The following is an 8,906-nucleotide window of genomic DNA, read 5'->3' as shown; positions in this document are numbered from 1 at the left end:
GGATGATGCAAAGAGTGATCTGAACCAGAAGCAGAGGATGGGGCCTGCCCTCGTGACTCAGTCTGGACACTGAAGGGTCCCGCTTGTTTAAATTCTGTTAGCCAAAGCTGCTCGTGCAGGCATGGAAACCTGACCCACCTGGGCACTTGTATGGCTGGCGGGTGGAACCGATGCCTAATGACGTCACGGCACACCCTTTACTCATCCGTTTACCGGGTTTCCTGTTAAGCTCCTGGACGACACTGTATTCTGTGTTCTACATCTTTACAGCTGCTGGAGTCCACTGTGCTGCTCTTGGGAATAACAGAATAAAGATCCAGTAAGCGACCCCCTGAATATCCCAAAGGTGTGCGTCTCTTCCCAGCTCTGTGTTCAGTAACGTTCTGCAACGTCAAACTCCGTCATGTCAGTGCCTTGAAACCCGCCATAGTAAGACTATACATGCTTCAGACACTAGGAAGTGCTACTCTCAGGGTCCCCTCCGGCCCTGGGAAGAGTCAGCTATTAAACACTACGGACGTTGCTGCCTGCAGGCACAGGTGAGACGGCAAGAGCCTCTATTCAACAGCCCCGTATTTTGCTCTGAGCCCTAAGCGACGCTGAACCCAGCTCCGATTTCCGCTATCGGTCTTTATTCTGGAGAATGATGCTTACCAGTTGCCAACCTCGTGTGAATTCTCTCTTGAGTTATTTGAAAACCAGTTTTGACATGGGGACTGAAAACACAAAATTCTATTATTTTGATTTTGCTGAAACATAAAAATGAGGTAAGAAGTGGAAACACAAGACCTCGCTTCTATCGATGGGTCTGTGTTGCACTGATGTTGCGGTGAGAGAAATAAAGACTCTGGCATCTTGTGCAGTAAGCTCTGAAGATCTCAATTATCAGTCAAATGCTCTGGCTGTGAGGATTATCTCTGCTAAACATTCCGAGGTCTACGGCCATACCACCCTGAACGCGCTCGATCTCGTCTGATCTCAGAAGCTAAGCAGGGTCGGGCCTGGTTAGTACTTGGATGGGAGACCGCCTGGGATTACCAGGTGGTGTAGGCTTTTGGGGCTTCCCTTGTAGTTCAGTCAGTAAAGAATCTGCCTGCAGTGTAGGAGACCCGGGGAACATTCCGAGAGCAAATGAGAGAAGTAAACATCTAGCGCTGATAAGAGCCAGCAAGCTTTATAATAACCTACATTTGGAACTCTGTGTGTGTGTGTGTGGGGGGGGGGGCTGGGGCAGGGAGGTCTGAGATAAAGCTATTCTCCAATCTATTACATTGCCAAGTTATACACTTTACAAGGTCCTCCTGATGTTTTAACGCGCTTCAACTAAACGCCCTAGAAAAGCCGACTTTGGGAAGAGCCCCCAACAGAGGCGGGCTTCCCCGAAGGCTCAGCAGTAAAGAAATCGCCTGCAATGCCGGAAGTGTGGGTTGGAGCCCCGGCTTGGGAAGATCCCGTGGAGGAGGAAAATTTCATGGACGGAGGAGCCTGGCAGGCCACAGTCCTTGGGGTCACAAAGAGGACTGAAGGCCTAAGCACACAAGCCCCTCAAGAGGGCAGTTTCCATTTTCATAGGCAAAACATCAGAATAAAAAACAGACAGCTGACCGCGGGAGCCTCGGACTCGAGACACAGCGCAAAGGGCTTCAGGCCAGCAGTGACCTCTGCCCCTAGAACCCTAGTGTCATCCAGAGGCCACTCCTCCCCAGGCACGTCTAGCTGGGCCGGATCTCACTTTCATCTCTACCCCATTTTCACATGCAGAACACACTCAGGCCTGCGTGTCTCGTAATCACGAGGCTCTGGCTCACGCAGAGCAGTGGGGCCCAGCCTAGCTGAAACAGAGTCATGCCACCATGACCACGGTCCCAATCTCAACATCATGGCAACCTTGACCTTCAGTAACTAGAGCACATTGAGAAATCATTATCCACACATTCTCACATTGGGTCCTCATAAAAACCATGAGGGAGACACCTCGAGTTCACAAAAGCTAAAACAATCTGAGCACAGGGTGACTGCAGCCATGAAATTAAAAGACCCTTGCTCCTTGGAAGAAAAACTGTGACAAACCTAGATATATCATATTAAAAAGCAGAGACCTTACTTGGCCGACAAAGGTCCATATAGTCAAAACTATGGTTTTTCCAGTAGTCATGTATGGATGTGAGAGTTGGACCATAAAGAAGGCTGAGCACCAAAGAACTGATGCTTTTGAACTGTGGTGTTGGAGAAGACTCCTGAGAGTCCCTTGGACTGCAAGGAGATCCAACCAGTCCCTCCTAGAGGAAATCGGTCCTGAATATTCACTGGAAAGACTGATGCGGAAGCTCCAATACTCTGGCCACCTGAAGTGGAGAGCCGACTCATTAGAAAGGACCGTGAAGCTGGGAAAGATTGAAGGCAGGAGGAGAAGGGGATGACAGACGATGGGCTGGTTGGATGGCATCACCGGCTCAATGGACCTGAGTTTGAGCAAGCTCCGGGAGAAGGTGAAGGACAGGGAGGCCTGGCGTGCTGCAGCCCATGGGGTCGCAGAGAGTCAGGCATGACTGAGAGACTGAACATCAACATCAACAGAGAAAGTGGCAAAGCTGGAACCCAAACTCGGTCCCGACCCCATGTGTCAAAGTCCCGGTCACTAGCAGACACTGCACCAAGGTGGGCCCCAAACTCCGCTCCTGTTCAACTCCAACCTTTAGTTAGATACGACTTCACACGTCCTTCTATTCTCATCTAATAGCTAAAATGATTGGAAATTTTCTGAAGACTTGTGTCCAAAGGGAGATTCATAGAGGGTAAGAACTGGCCTCTACATGCATCCTATAATAAATCAGATCACAAATATGAATTTTAGTTGAAACACATTAATATATCCAAGTGTCTACAAACCACTGAAATTTAATACTGTACAGTTTGGGAGATTAAAAAAATACGCTAAGGAAGGTATCATTCTCTCTTATGATAAAAAGCATTAAATGACAGAAAAACAGTTTGCCTGGTGTATTTACTTTGATTAAAGAAGAGAATCTAGGCTTCTAGTTTGCTCAAATAAAATCTTATTTTATAAAGGTATATTAGCTTTAAAATATGCCAGAATTACTTACTGGGTATTATGCATTTTACAATCACAATAATCATAGATGTTGGCTGATGGTAATTAAACGTTAAATATTTAAAATTTCTCTTTCTTCAAATAAATAAGTCTGAGGAATCATTCTTTATTTTATTCATTTAATAATAAATTTCCTTATATTTACCAAATAGTCATTTGATGTTTTCTATAAAGAGAAGCTTGTGAATTTGATACTGAAAAATGCTTTTTATTAAAACAAGTAAGTATGATATTTTAGCATGAAATCAAGCATCTGATTTCTGGGGTAAAAGACCAAACAATATTGTATCTGCTCACAACCATCTCCAGGTTGATGTTGATGTATCATAAAGAAATCACCACATCTGTTACATAACAATAAAACCTTAATTTAACAATTAATAGCTTACTTAAAAATTAATAAAAGCATAAAATCCAGATGAGCTTCATCATAATTCTCCCAACTCACACATTTACTCCAGTCAGAGAAAACTCTTTCTCAATGCATTATTAAAAATTATAAACATAATCAATTTTCTCTTTCATACCATTATGGGATAAATTCCAATATCTTGTCAAAATATCAGTAGCAACATTTATGTAAATTTCTCTGTGTTTACTACTTTCTGGGAATTTGTAGATAAAATTTTAAAATGCGTACTCAAAGGATAAATTCATATATTACCCCATCTCAAGAAATATTACAGAATTTCAACCACTGAAGAAAGTCACAGAAGAAGCAGCTCCACTAACTTTTTTGTTAAGAAATACATATTAATAGTTTAATTTAGAGTATCAGAATATTTCCTATACTATTCTATTTCCATGTTTGTTGGAAACTTTTTCATGCTAAAATGCTGAAAAGGAAGATGAAAGAAAATGCTGAGCCCATGGCTTTAAAGCATAAAATAAAAAGTAAGGAACACAATTGCACTCATCTCACATGCTAGTAAAGTAATACTCAAAATTCTCCAAGCCAGGCTTCAGCAATACGTGTACCGTGAACTCCCTGATGTTCAAGCTGGTTTTAGAAAAGGCAGAGGAACCAGAGATCAAATTGTCAACATCCACTGGATCATGGAAAAAGCAAGAGAGTTCCAGAAAAACATCTATTTCTGCTTTACTGACTATGCCAAAGCCTTTGGCTGTGTGGATCACAATAAACTGTGGAAAATTCTGAAAGAGATGGGAATACTAGACCACCTAACCTGCCTCTTGAGAAATCTGTATGCAGGTCAGGAAGCAACAGTTAGAACTGGACATGGAACAACAGACTGGTTCCAAATAGGAAAAGGTGTACGTCAAGGCTGTATATTGTCACCCTGCTTATTTAACTTATATGCAGAGTACATCATGAGAAACGCTGGACTGGAAGAAACACAGGCTGGAATCAAGATTGCCAGGAGAAATATCAATAACCTCAGATATGCAGATGACACCACCCTTATGGCAGAAAGTGAAGAGGAGCTAAAAAGCCTCTTGATGAAAGTGCAAGAGGAGAGTGAAAAAGTTGGCTTAAAGCTCAACATTCAGAAAACGAAGATCATGGCATCTGATCCCATCACTTCATGGCAAATATATGGGGAAACAGTGGAAACAGTGTCAGACTTTATTTTTTTGGACTCCAAAATCACTGGAGATGGTGATTGCAGCCATGAAATTAAAAGACGCTTACTCCTTGGAAGAAAAGTTATGACCAACCTATATAGTATATTCAAAATCAGAGACATTACTTTGCCAACTAAGGTCCGCCTAGTCAAGGCTATGGTTTTTCCTGTGGTCATGTATGGATGTGAGAGTTGGACTGTGAAGAAGGCTGAGTGCCGAAGAATTGATGCTTTTGAACTGTGGTGTTGGAGAAGACTCTTGAGGGTCCCTTGGACTGCAAGGAGATCCAACCAGTGCATTCTGAAGAAGACCAGCCCTGGGATTTCTTTGGAAGGAATGATGCTAAAGCTGAAGCTCCAGTACTTTGGCCACCTCATGCGAAGAGTTGACACACTGGAAAAGACTCTGATGCTGGGAGAGATTGGGGGCAGGAAGAGAAGGGGACGACCCAGGATGAGATGGCTGGATGGCATCATGGACTCGATGGACGTGAGTCTGAGTGAACTCCGGGAGATGGTGATGGACAGGGAGGCCTGGCGTGCTGCAATTCATGGGGTCGCAAAGAGTCGGACACAACTGAGTGACTGAACTGAACTGAACTGAAGGAACAAAACCACCTAGTAGCTAAATTGATTATTCACTGAATATTACAGTGCATCAAAAAATGCATTCTTTCTAGAATATTGTGTATATGCCTATATTCATTTTAATATTCACACAAATGTATGTGTAAATATCTATAATGGATAAAAATACATAGCATAGATCACAAAGAGTTGGACATGACTGAACAACTGACACTTTCACTTTGGGGGCTTCCCCAGTGGCTGAGATGGCAAAGAATCTGCCTTCTAATGCAGGAGACTTGGGTTCAATCCCAGTCTTCTTCAGGAAGATTGCCTGAAGGTGGTCATGGCAACCCACTCCAGTGGGTTCCTGCCTGGAGAGTTCCATGGACAGAGGAGCCTGGCGGGCTGTAGCCCATGGGGTCCCAAAGAGTCGGACACGACTGAGCGACTCTCACACACACACACACACACACAAAGGACATGTGTGAATTTTCACTTCAGTTTCCCAATTTCGACTTGAATTATCCTGTGGAAGACAGCCAGCGCTAGGGCGTCATCTGAGGGTATTGAGGAACTTTTGGTTACAAGCATTCAATAATTTCAATTCTCCTTTGGAAATCCTGTGGTCTTCTTGGAAAAGTCTCAGTTCATCTCAAACGAAAAGGAAAAACAAAACAAAACAAAACAAAAACATACCCTCTATCTTCATATTTATCTCACCTACAACTTTTCCTGATCTTCAAACTTCTACTTATCATGTGAATTTGGAATAATACAATTGAGCTTTATAATTTTAACATGTAGAACATTAAAATTCTGCTATCACTTTGTGAGACAGAAGTTTCTCCTTCTTGGCCAACTGACCTGGAGCCCACATTCTTTAGAACAGTTCTGCTTCGGGAAAAACACAAAGTTGGATACACTTCTGATCCAAAGAAGCCATCTCACATTACTTCCTAAGAGAGACGCTTCAGAAACAGAGTCTTTACGACTTTCCTCTTAAGATAAAAAAGGAAACAGGTGAAGAAACGGGAATGGTATATTCCTAACTAATGAAGACATACTGCAACACCAAAACATTATATGCCTCTTTTACGTGAATGGAAAAGAAAACTCCAATTTTCTAGCTTTTAATAGAACTGAGCTTTGAACATCATTGTTTGGAACCATACAAATTATAAACAATCTCTTTCTTGTGTGATATTTTTTAAGCTCGTTAATTTTTCACTGGAGGCTAGTTGTTTCACAGTATTCTCTCGATTTCTGCCACGTGTCAGCATGAATCAGACACAGGGATACACGTATCCCCTCCCCCCTGAACCGCCCTCCCGTCTCCCACCCCGTCCCACCCCTCCAGGTTGGCACACAGCTCCTGATTGGAGCTCCCCGCATCACACAGCAAATTCCCACTGGCTGGCTGTTTTACACATGGTAATGACTATGTTTCCTCGCTACTCGCTCCCCTGCCCTGTGGTGTTGGAGAAGACTCCTGAGAGTCCTTTGCACTGCAAGGAGATCCAGCCTTAAGGATGGACTGAATGTCCATTGGAAGGACTGATGTTGAAACTGAAACTCCAATACTTTGGCCACCTGATACAGAGAACTGACTCATTGGAAAAGGCCCTGATGCTGGGAAAGATTGAAGGCAGCAGAAGGGGACGACAGAGGATGAGATGGTTGGATGGCATCACCGACTCAACAGACATGAGTTTGAATAAACTCCGGGAGTTAGTGATGGACAGGGAGGCCTGATGTGCTGCAGTCCATGGGGTCACAAAGAGTCAGACACGACTGAACGACTGAACTGAACTGAACTGAACTCCCTTACCCCACTGTGTCCATAAGTCTGTTCTCTTATGTCTGAATCTTCTTTGCTGCAAACAGGTTTATCAGGACCATCTTTCCAGACTCCATATATATGCATTAATAAACAGCATCTATTTTTCTCTTTCTGATTTACTCCACTGTGTGTAGTGGAGCTCTAAGCAAAGAGGAACTTTCAGTTACCATACACACTAAGGTCCATCAAGGTGTTTCTTGATCACACCAGGCTCATTTCTTTTGGATGACATCTCCAAGCCCCACTGTGAGTAAAATAAAGGCTTCTTCCAAATGGACAAGAGGAAACAATTTTCCAGTATCCTCATTTTACACAAGAGTTACTGTGATTTAACTGTTGTTCAAAATATTGGCTTTGCCACAGAGCAAAATCCACAAAAACAGGCATTCCAAACTGACACCGCAAAGCCCTTGGCATTTCTGCCATTTATGCTGACCATTACACGACTGTGCAGATATGAAGATAAGATCCAATATTTTCTCACCTGTGTCCTTTATTACAGTCTGGTTTATATAGAATCCAGTTCAATAACTGTGTCTGAAAGGGGATGAAGCTAGTCTTATACATACAGAAAACAAGCTGATCGTGTCCCTAACATTTTTAACCTTTTTCTCAAGAGGTTCTGTTGATGATGTATACTTCCCCTGTCACTGTGTGCTATTAATTTGAATTTTAGTGACAAACACTGGTTGCATAATCCTGGAATGTCAATATCATCTTCAACGACACAAATGATCTAATAATACTCTTTGTCCAGCCCTAGACCCCCTCGAAAATTATTGGAAGGACTGATGCTGAAGCTGAAGCTCCAATACTTTGGCCACCTGAAACAAAGAACTAACTCATTGGAAAAGACCCTGATGCTGGCAAAGATTGAGGGCAGGAGGAGAAGGGGACGACAGAGGATGAGATGGTTGGATGGCCTCACCGACTCATCGGACATGAGTCTGAGCAACCTCCGGGAGATGGTGAAGGACAGGGAGGCCTGGCGTGCTGCAGGCCACGGGGTCACAAAGAATCGGCAGTCACCGACTGAACAACAACAAAGGCCTCCTCAAAAAAAAGCAAGGAGAATATATGTGTATTTCCTCTTTCTAGATGACCAATGACAAAAGACAAAATAAAGTATTGATCTACTCTTTGGGCTGAGCTTTCTGAGGTCTGTAACCATCCTCTTCTCAGCTGTGAACTGAGCAAAATCCAAAATTGATTATCCCTCACTTCTAGATCTGAGCTTCATGGATCTTCAACAGCTGACTAGTTAATTAAATACAGTAACAGAACACCAGATTAGAACTTTCTTTATAAGCCTGCCGTTAATGAACCTATTTTTCAATGTAAGAAACGTCGGCACGTAACCACTATAATATTCTTTCTTAACCACAGCATTTCATTCACTGTTTGACCAATCCTAAGTTATTTGACCCTCTGAGAGAAAGATCATCAATTTGCAGTTCCTTGTCCCGGTTTCCTGGCTAAACCCGGATGTTTAATATACATTTGAGGTCATTCATCATTCATTTGCTCAAAGGATAAAATGCCGCTCTCTAAGAACTGAAAACTGAAAGAATGATCCAAGTCTATTGCTGCTGGACCAGCAAGAGAGAAATGTGAGCCTGGTCTCCTTTGCATGTCCATCGGTGAGGACTCAGCCTATAAAACGCTTGAAAGCGAAAGCTTGCTCTTCTGCAAAACAGATATTTAGTATTATTTGTCTCTGCCTCATGTAAATTATTAACATCAAGAAGAATATTTTCTTAGGAAGACACAGTCTTTGGAAAACACTGATGAAGTCCAT

General features: G+C 42.9%; 1 non-coding gene across 1 annotated transcript; it reads left to right on the top strand.

Moving 5' to 3' along the window:
- Positions 1 to 934: 934 nt before the first annotated feature.
- Positions 935 to 1,053, top strand: LOC128057889 (5S ribosomal RNA). Its single transcript, XR_008200348.1, has one exon. It is a non-coding gene; the product is annotated as a 5S ribosomal RNA (ribosomal RNA).
- Positions 1,054 to 8,906: the final 7,853 nt, after the last annotated feature.

Source organism: Budorcas taxicolor, chromosome 12 (genome assembly GCF_023091745.1).
Source record: "Budorcas taxicolor isolate Tak-1 chromosome 12, Takin1.1, whole genome shotgun sequence".
Classification (NCBI taxonomy): Eukaryota; Metazoa; Chordata; class Mammalia; order Artiodactyla; family Bovidae; genus Budorcas; species Budorcas taxicolor.
The sequence above is the reverse complement of the archived record's forward strand: the minus strand, read 5'-3'. Positions and strand labels throughout refer to the sequence as shown.